The following is a 9,777-nucleotide window of genomic DNA, read 5'->3' on the forward strand; positions in this document are numbered from 1 at the left end:
TTCCTCATTCCTCATTCCTCATTCCTCATTCCTCATTCCTCATTCCTCATTCCTCATTCCGCATTCCGCATTCTGCATTCCGCATTCCTCATTCCTCATTCCTCTTTCCTCATTCCTCACTCTGCATTCCTCATTCCTCACTACTCATTCCTCATTCCTCACTCTTCACTCTTCACTCTTAATTCGCTCTCCTCATTCCTCATTCCTCTTTCCTCATTCCTCACTCCGCATTCCTCATTCCTCTTTCCTCATCCCTCATCCGTTACTCCTCACTCTTCACACCTACCTCCTCGCTCATCATTCCTCATTTCTCACCTCTCATTCCTCATTCGTCACTCCTGGATTTTTAACTATATTTAAGTGGTTACACCTTATCGTACACAGTTCTTTATACAAATTACAAAGAAGACCATGGTGCTAGAATGAACACTAAATTGCCTGAACAAATCCAAATCTGCAGTTTGTAAAAGCTATGTCGCGCAAATTCCATTTTTTTGTAATATTGAACAAATTTTTAAAGTTTCCGGGGTTCAAAACTAACTAAAAATTTGGTTTTGGAGTCTACTTTCGACGAAGAATCTGAAACTGAAAACATCTTAAAACTCTTTGAAAACTCAATGAAAGTGCCATTTTTTGCAAGGGCAAAAAAGGTTAGTTTTGTAAATTTAAATCTAACCCAAAGACGTAATCTTTGGTAGACTGTGGCCTCAGTCTATACTAGCATTCAGGAAGAAAATTAATCGACAAAGTTATAGTAAATATAACAGTTAGTCTATAAAGTGAGTATTATTGTAATAGCGTAAACGAGGAGATTTAAAGCTTGCTTGTATTTAGTACAACACTGGTAGAAAACCTCGCTTGTCGTACACAACATCAGTGTGGTGATTCTGACGGCATACCCACGCATGTTCAGAAAGTGTCCTACAGAAGTTTCTTGATGGACGAACGTAGCTTTTCAGAAATAGTACTGCCAATGTCAGAAAAGCCACAGGGTGAACTGCTTTGTTTAGGCCCAAATGCCTACTAGACAAGCTTTGACGGATAGTGAGTGCCTTTTGTCTGTTTTCTTTGAATCCCTAAAGGCGTATCGAAGGTGACGTAACTTTGACAGTGTTTGACAGTTAATAATGTGCCATTTTTCGAACGTGAAGGAAAATTCAGCTGTTCTGTACAATTTTGTTAATTTTGAAGGTAACCTCGCTAAAGCCACTGAGAGTCTAATCTATGTTTATTGTTATTTGGATAAGCACTGCTCATGATATTACATTTTGTAAATCACTACAATGCGTATCATTCCTTCCACACGTAACTAAACCAAGGGGGCATCAAAAGACGATTACTCCGTAGCTTACAACAAAAACACGTTGAAGATAGTTTCTCCTTTTATTTAGTGGCTTACATAATTGTTTACTCATTTACTTCCGTATTTCTAGGAATCGTGTAATGTTTAAGCAATAACACACCTAAATCAATTCCGTCATTATGCGCATTACCCAGCTTAAACCCACGTTAATGAGTAGTTATAAGCTAACGTGTACAACCCAAAATTGTCAGATTTCCCAAAAGTGTCAGATTCCCAAAAATGTCATAATCATGTTGGCCACGGTGCATCAATATGTGGTTGACAAGCTTGGAGGGCCCGTGAACTAAACCGTTCAACTACGCCAAGTACACTCTAAAATTAGACACACCACTTAGGCACGCTTCACAAGGCTGAACTCGATTCCACTACACTGTACAGAGGAAATAGTTTTACTAATAGGACGGCACAGTCAGCATCCGAAAGTTTGCATTTTGTTTAGTCTCCGTACAAGTAAAGCACACTCGAAATACCAAAACAAAACACACTAAAAAACTGAGGCATTCAGAGTGAAAACTATGCACAGCTCCTCTAAATCGAACCGTCATCAGCTAAGATTGAAAAATTGTAGCGCACTTATAGCTGCGGGCATGCCTTAAGTTTCCCACTGACTGGCGCTAATGAGACAACGACTCTGCCAAGATGAAATAATTTATTTTATCATATTAAATCAATGATTGCCACCTGGGTTGTGACGGTGTAAGAAAAAAAAACCGCCCGGGAGCAATATGGAGGCCATTTGGGGATTGCATAAAACGACAAACCGTTTCAGACGGCCTTTTTCGGGTTATGAAATGACTTCCCACCGACAATTACAAACACCTGCCTTTACTGGGTAATTGGAACGTTAATTGAATTATGTTCAACATTGTATCTTAATAAGTTGCAAAACTGCGAAAAGATTGAAACGCTTGGTGTGAAAGTTTGGCATTCCAAGCACCATGACGTTTATGCTGCAATCAATGAAAACATAATGTAACTTTCAATTGAGTCAAAACAGCATACGCTTCTCTCAGTAGGAGTCAAATTTGAATACCCTTGAACGCAAATTTTCTTCCAAAAACACTATTAAAGTTATCCCGTTTTACGGTTCCTATGCGTGAGACAAGTGATTTGACAAAAATCTTTTCGTTGCTCAACACTGTGTTTTCCATTACCAGTCACAAACCCAGCAAGCAAAAGAGATTAGATCGCGTAAATAGATGCACACTATGGGAGCAAATCAAACATTGAAATAAACACCACGGCTGTCTTTCTTCGGCCTTGACGGTTCAATCATCTTGATCTGATGTTTTCCCTCATTTTCCCTGATCATCGCTATTTCATGGTTCGCGTAAACTTAGCTTATTTTGGTTCGCTTGCATCAATATGTCTAAATTTAACAGCATGCGTACACGCTTCAATTTGGTAGCGTTGTTTACGGTGCCAGATCGGATCGATCCGATCTAATTTGAGGGCACAAATCGAGATTCGATTTGGCGAGCACTCTTTTCTGTGGCGACAAATTCCATCGACCTCCAAATGACACAATTTTGGGTTGTCTTCGAAAACCGCTGTCCAACCTGTCAGGGCCTGTGAAGAAATCGCGATTCGATTAAGTTCGGTAATCGATCATTATGGTAATGAACGAAGCGTATCTGGTAGTAAGTTGGAAGAAATCGTGAAGTAAGGGCATTCTTGAGGTTTGTCGATTTATGTGTGTTCGCAAATATATACAATTACTCAATGGAAGCATACAGAAGCTTGTGATAGATTCTTATCAGGTGGAATTAATCATTACCGTGAACTTGTTGAGAAGTGATTTATTTGCTACTGTTTCAATACCAGATTTGGCGATAAGATAACGTAATTTTATGTGAGTTTATTTTTCTTATTTCTTTACTCCTTTTTTTAAGATTGTTTCCGGTTCTAACAAGTTGAATTATTTATTTGAAAAACAGTTCAACTTGCGAGAATAGAACTAGGAGTAATAAACAATCGTACTTAAGATAATACTCATCAATTTTATCTTCGGTAACAACACCAATTGTCATTAAGCCTCCAAATAGCAATCTCATCTGACTACAAGAATGTGGCTGGCGCTGAACCTGTACAAATAGAGGCACCTAATTATGCACACTTAAGAATATTATGGCCAATCCCAGCAGAACTTCTTGTTGATTCTTTGTGCATCTTCACTGACTTCGGCCAATCAAGGAATAGCAACCATAGATGTGTAGTCAGTCTAAGCTAAGGTAGTAACAGCAATTGGCATCAAATATCGACAGTAAAAACTCCATTTAACACTTTTGAAGAGATCCTACAGCAAGCTAATGAATTTGATAACAATTTTTCCTATTCTGTATAAACTTTGAGATTACTGTTGGAACTATGAGATTTGGTTATATGTAGTCTTTGAAATACTCATAGAAACTTTTACCTGTCAGTCACTCGAATATGATATACAGTCAACCATCGGACCATTGAGTTACAGAACACAAAACTGCGATCCAAGGGACCATCGAGTTAGCCATGAAAACCAACTTTTATTATGGTTCTCTAACTCTATATCGAGATACAGAATATTGAGTAAAGGAGAGTTGACTGTACGTACCAGTTTTCAAAGTTCTACGATGATTACGTTCTCAGGAATTACTCACAAATGATTATTTATGTTTTTTTTTTATTTCTTGATCAGATGATTAACACATAAACAACAATACACTTTTAGATGATAAATACACAATTCTAAAGGCAATGAAAATTCTTGAGTTTATAATGATATATTTTTAAACATCAGCAAAATACACACTTTCTGCCTATGCACCCTAACCATTCATGCACCGAATTAATGTACAACAGCCGTACTTTTTGATCACCTTTATAACTGACATCTGACATCTAGCAGTGGGAAAAGCCTTCTTCAGTTTGACATCCAAAAAATGCATTTCAGGACGTCAAACTATGAACCAATGCACTAGTTCACTAGTTTGACTTTTGAGCGGTGCCGAATTCACCCGTTACCATGGCCACGTAAATAACACAGCACCGCTAAAACGTCAAATAATGAACTCGTGCATCGGTCCATGGATCGTTGCACGAGTTCACTAATTTGACGTTTGAGCGGTGCCGAATTCACTGATTTCCATGGTTACATAAATAACACGGCACCGCTAAAACGTCAAATAATGAACACGTGCATAGGTCCATGGAGTTCACTAATTTGACGTTTGAGCGGTGCCGAATTCACTCGTTGCCATGGTCACGTAAATAACACGGCACCGCTCAAACGTTCAATTAGTGAACTCGTGCATTTGTCCATAGTTGATTTTATCCCACTAGTTCTCGAAGGATTCATGATACAATTCATACAATGATAAGCTTCGCCAAATTTTAGCTACTATTTCCATCAACAGCTTAGCCGTGCCACGAAATACACCAGAAACAAACGATACAGCATCGCTTTTGAGGTTTAACTTCCGTTGGATCTAGTGTTTGATCGGTGACAAATTCATCACGTGATGAACTCAGGCTCTCTGCTGGTATGGACCGATGCACGAGTTCACGAATTTGACGTTTGAGCGGTGCCTAATTCACTGGTCTCCATGGTCACATAAATAACACGGCACCGCTAAAACGTCAAATAGTGAACACGTGCATTGGTCCATTACTAGATTTTCGATGCCAGTGCGAACGGGAACGCTAGGAATGGTCAATCCTGCAAAGACTAAGCCCAAACAAATTAAGCAGTACGATGTAGTTTTCATTCGAACGCGGTCGGATTTCAACTAACTTTTGTTATAGATACTTATCTGTGATATTTATACTATTTCATTGAAGGTTTGGTATCTAGGGAATCACATTTTCAAGTGGTTCTTTCTTATCGATGAAGAACAAACGGTCTGCAGTGAAGAAAGATAACTAATTATATAATTAGTACAAAACAAAATACAACAAAAAAAAAGAGTTCATCGAATTACTTACGAATTGAAGTGTTCGATGGGCTTGCGGAACACTCGACTGATAAATGAAATAACGAGATCGAGATGCCACACGTCTCAGCACTTATCATTTTCAACTATCAATCGTGATTATTCAACCAAACTATTTGGTTAGAGGCTGTCCATTAATTACGTAAGGGATTATGGGGGAGGAGGGTTTTGGGGTTTCTTACGCGTCATACAAATTATTTTTAATTTTCATACAAAACAATCTTATCATAAAGGGGGGGGGGGTGAAAAACTGTCAAAATTGTCTTACGTAATTGATGGACCGCTCCTTAGTCTTCTTCTTCTTCTTTCTGGCGTTACTTCCCCACTGGGACAGAGCCTGCTTCTCAGCTTAGTGTTCTTATGAGCACTTCCACAGTTATTAACTGAGAGCTTACTATGCCAATGACCATTTTCGCATGCGTATATCGTGTGGCAGGTACGAAGATACTCTATGCCTTGGGAGGTCGAGGAAATTTCCAACCCGAAAAGATCCTCGACTGGTGGGATTCGAACCCACAACCCTCAGCTTGGTCTTGCTGAATAGCTGCGCGTTTACCGCTATGGCTATCTGGGCCCCTTAGTAACTAACATAAAAATGTCACTTGTGTTCAATAGCTTCTCAACTAACAGAAACAAACCAGACAGCCGTGTGTGCTAAAAATTTAACTTACTGGTCACTCGCTGGTGGTGACCTATCGATCAAATTTTCAACGCGAGGTTGTCAGGTTCTCTAGATTTGTACTCTTGAAAATACGAGGTCGTGCTTCGATGCATCGTCACCTTAAGCAAAACGAATGCATAAGTGGAGAGACATTTTATGCCGGAGCAAGTTTTTTGGAATCGTTTTAGCATATTTCAAACGCACAAACAATCTGTTCTACGATCAATATTTGATGAAGTTTTAAAGAGTTAGCCACTTATTGCGGGGAAATTTAAAAATTTGGATTGCTTCGCGGAAATAACGCGCAGCGAGCAATCTCCGTACAGAGGAAATCAACCACAGCAAGCACTGCAGTTCTTTAGGAGAAAAAGATCAAATTCATTGTCAGTAAACAATGGACCAATGCACGAGTTCACTAATTTGACGTTTGAGCGGTGCCGAATTCACTAGTTTCCATGGTCACCTAGATAAGACGGCACCGCCAAAACGTCAAATAGTTAACCCGTGCATAGGTCCATTGCAAGGGACATCTTCTTGTGAGCCACTACCTATTTGAAAATTAAAGTTCTTTTCTTTAGTTTGAATTACCGTTTCAAAAAGGAGATCGGAATCGATGATCAGCAGACTCACCTAGTCAGAGCATGATTATTCAAAGCCATTGAACTGAAAGGGTGTGCTAGCGAACTGAAAATCTGATCCGGAATATATATATATATATATATATATATATATATATATATATATATATATATATATATATATATATATATATATATATATATATATATATATATATATATATATATATATATATATATATATATATATATATATATAAACAAACGGGTCATAAGTGAACAAGCGCATTATTATCGAGAAATTGTTCACTCATTCAGCATTCTCCCTACGACATAGAAAGGATTGAATTGCTGCTTTTCTCCCGATTTTCTGTGTCTGTAAGTGGCGCTTGTGAACTACCCCCCTTCCCGTTCCTTTTACAATGCTTTAGGTTGATTCGTTCAACTGATCCAGATCACTAATAAATTATCCGGATGATTGTAGCGGACCCGATCAACAAAATTTGGCCATATCGCCAGTTATAGTCATAGTGGATTAGACATTTCGTGTTTTGTAGAGCACGTTCGCATGATAAAGCAAACGTTCGCATGATGCAAAAATGAGGCGATTTTAAGGTTTTTCTTAGGAGTAAAAATTGTACTCAAAATTTTCAACATTGATCCTCAAACGAATTGAGTGAAAGTGCAAAAAATGCAAGGATTTTTTCTAGTACTCTTGCTCTCTTGTTGTTATGCTCACCTTAACTCATATTTTAAAACAACTCTTGAGTGTCCCGCCCGAACAAAACAGCCCTCGCAGAGCTGGGATGGCTCTCTTCTTTCATGGTATTTTGCTCTGTTGTGTTTTGTGCTGCATCTTCCTCGCTCATTTTTCGTTGGCTCTCTGGTTAGTATTTTTTCGTTCCCACGCAAAGAGGCAAATCTCTAGAGTGAGCCACTGAACTCTGATGATGTTGAGGAGGGTGGTAGGTCATTTGGCATAAAGTCGTTTGACATAAAGCCGTTTGGCATGAAGTCGTTTAGCATGAAGTCGTTTGGCATAATGGTCTTAAATGAGTCTTAAACTAAGAATTTCTGAAGATGACATTCGTTTTTACGTTTCTATGGAATCTTTCTGATGGCATCAGGCTTGTTTTGGAGTCAATTGAAACAAAATGACACTTGATTCAAAAATCATATGCTCTTGAATAAACTAAAGCATATTAGGAAAGTTATTGCCAATAGTATTTTATTATTTATCCAGAAATTACCCTTCTTTCAAATATTAATGCTCCTTTTGAGTTTTGCTATAGGAATATTTTTTTGCACTGAAGATTTTGATATATTTAGCACAAATTTACCCTTCTTTCAAACATTCTATGTTTTTTTCTCTGAACATGATATAGCCATAATTAAACGTATAAAGAGTGTAGATTTAAAATTTAAATAAATTTCACCTTCTTTTATACACAGGCTGTTCTTTGGAGCTATATTGTAGATATTTTTTTGTTTCCAACTGACAGAAGAGCGGCAATCGATAACATTGATCTACTCAAGTTATTGGCGAAAAGAGAAATCGATTACTGCAGTAACTTCGATGGGTTGTGTTACTTTCTCCGAATGTCGTTTCTCTTAATGCCAGTTCCCTGAATATCCCGTTTCCCCGATTACCCCACGTCCCCGAAAAGTTATTAACACTCATAATTGTCGTAACTTTATACATTGAACGAACTAACCATCTAATAAGCACCCTTCTTTATTTAATTGGCGTTTCTTTCGAGTTTTACCTACCTCAGCATTTTTGCCAACATGTGTATAGCCAAGAATGACAGAATACCTCCTTCTTTTGATTGCTTATCGTTCTTTCTCGTTCACTATCCAGCGACTAAAGACTATTATAGCTTCTATTTAAATTGCATTAGCATTAAGCATTTCGCACAAATTCGTAGGTGGTACAGTCCTAGACCATTGTATGAGGGTTGCCTCCTTCCCGTCCATTACCAAAGTCAGAAATTTGGGGACTAACCTCTAAGGGCCCATTCATTAATTTCATTACGCTGAAGGGGGTGGATGGGTGTCCTCGTAGCGTTACAGCTCATACAAAATTTGAACAATCTTCATACAAAAAGTGTTACGAGGGGGTCGAGGGGTGTCGAAAATTGCCATTTTTAGCGTTATGAAATTTATGAATGAACCCTAACTCTTAGACAAGATTGACGCATCCTCCAATAATCGAGAGCTGTCCTGGCCATGTCCTTGCGAAAGCTGGGGAATGGGAAAGGATGATTGATTGAACACCTACTTAAGAAAGATGCAGAGAACTCTACGACCTCTGTGTTACGGGATGTTGTGTAATGCTGATTGAAAGGGTAGTGCCATAGGATACGTTCGGTAGACGTTCTGGCCGACAAATGGTTTATATTTACGCATTATAATCATGCGCTTCTGATCAGAACAAACTCACCAAATTCCTTTTTCGAAACTCCTCTGAAATCTGTCGCTCGTCTAATGATGAATCACCTCTCGAAAAATCGACATTAAAACTTCAATTTTTGAATTAACACGCTCAACACACGCTGGAGATAAAAAAACGAGTCGCGCGTAATGAATTCAATTGCTGAAGCCATCACAGAGCACTCTTGAGCAAAACGCAAGCAAATCGTATAAAAGTAAAAAAATAGACACTTTAATCACTTTGAAAAATATATTTCTACAGAACATTTGCATCCACCGAATCTGGTGAAAACCAGCCGAATTAAGGCTTAAGAACCCATCATTCAATCATCAGTAATCATTAAAAACTTAAACCCAGTTTTTTCGTTCAAATTTCCATCAATCCTTATGAAAATCTATCATCGTATTCCAGATAGCAAGTGCAATGCAATGATAGATTTTCTTGAGAATTACTTCGATTTTGAGCAAAAAAAACTGGTTTTGAAAATTTGTAAAACGATGACGGTTATTTTCCTCTTAAGAAAAATGAAAAAAAAACGCGGAACGAGGTAAACGTGACACAAAATTCAAAACGCCGCCGCACGCGCGCGCGGCTTGCTGCGATCTCATTTTTTTAAATTATGTACTGTAATGCACGGTATACTCAACAATACAATACCTCGCTTCTTTTTACCGTGCTGTAATGCATATAATCTAATCAATGTTCTCTATAAACTACTGGTACATTTACCACTATCGCAGTCTATACAATTTGATTTTTAAAATGGTTGTTTA

At 38.1% G+C, this 9,777-nt stretch overlaps 1 long non-coding RNA gene across 1 annotated transcript; it reads right to left on the bottom strand.

Moving 5' to 3' along the window:
• Positions 1–4,005: 4,005 nt before the first annotated feature.
• On the bottom strand, positions 4,006–5,267 carry LOC110679164. The gene is made up of 2 exons (XR_002502273.1): positions 4,712–5,267; positions 4,006–4,240 (listed from the first exon to the last, which is right to left on the bottom strand). It is a non-coding gene; the product is annotated as an uncharacterized LOC110679164 (long non-coding RNA).
• Between the last annotated feature and the right edge of the window lie 4,510 nt (positions 5,268–9,777).

Source organism: Aedes aegypti, chromosome 3 (assembly GCF_002204515.2).
Source record: "Aedes aegypti strain LVP_AGWG chromosome 3, AaegL5.0 Primary Assembly, whole genome shotgun sequence".
Lineage (NCBI taxonomy): Eukaryota > Metazoa > Arthropoda > Insecta > Diptera > Culicidae > Aedes > Aedes aegypti.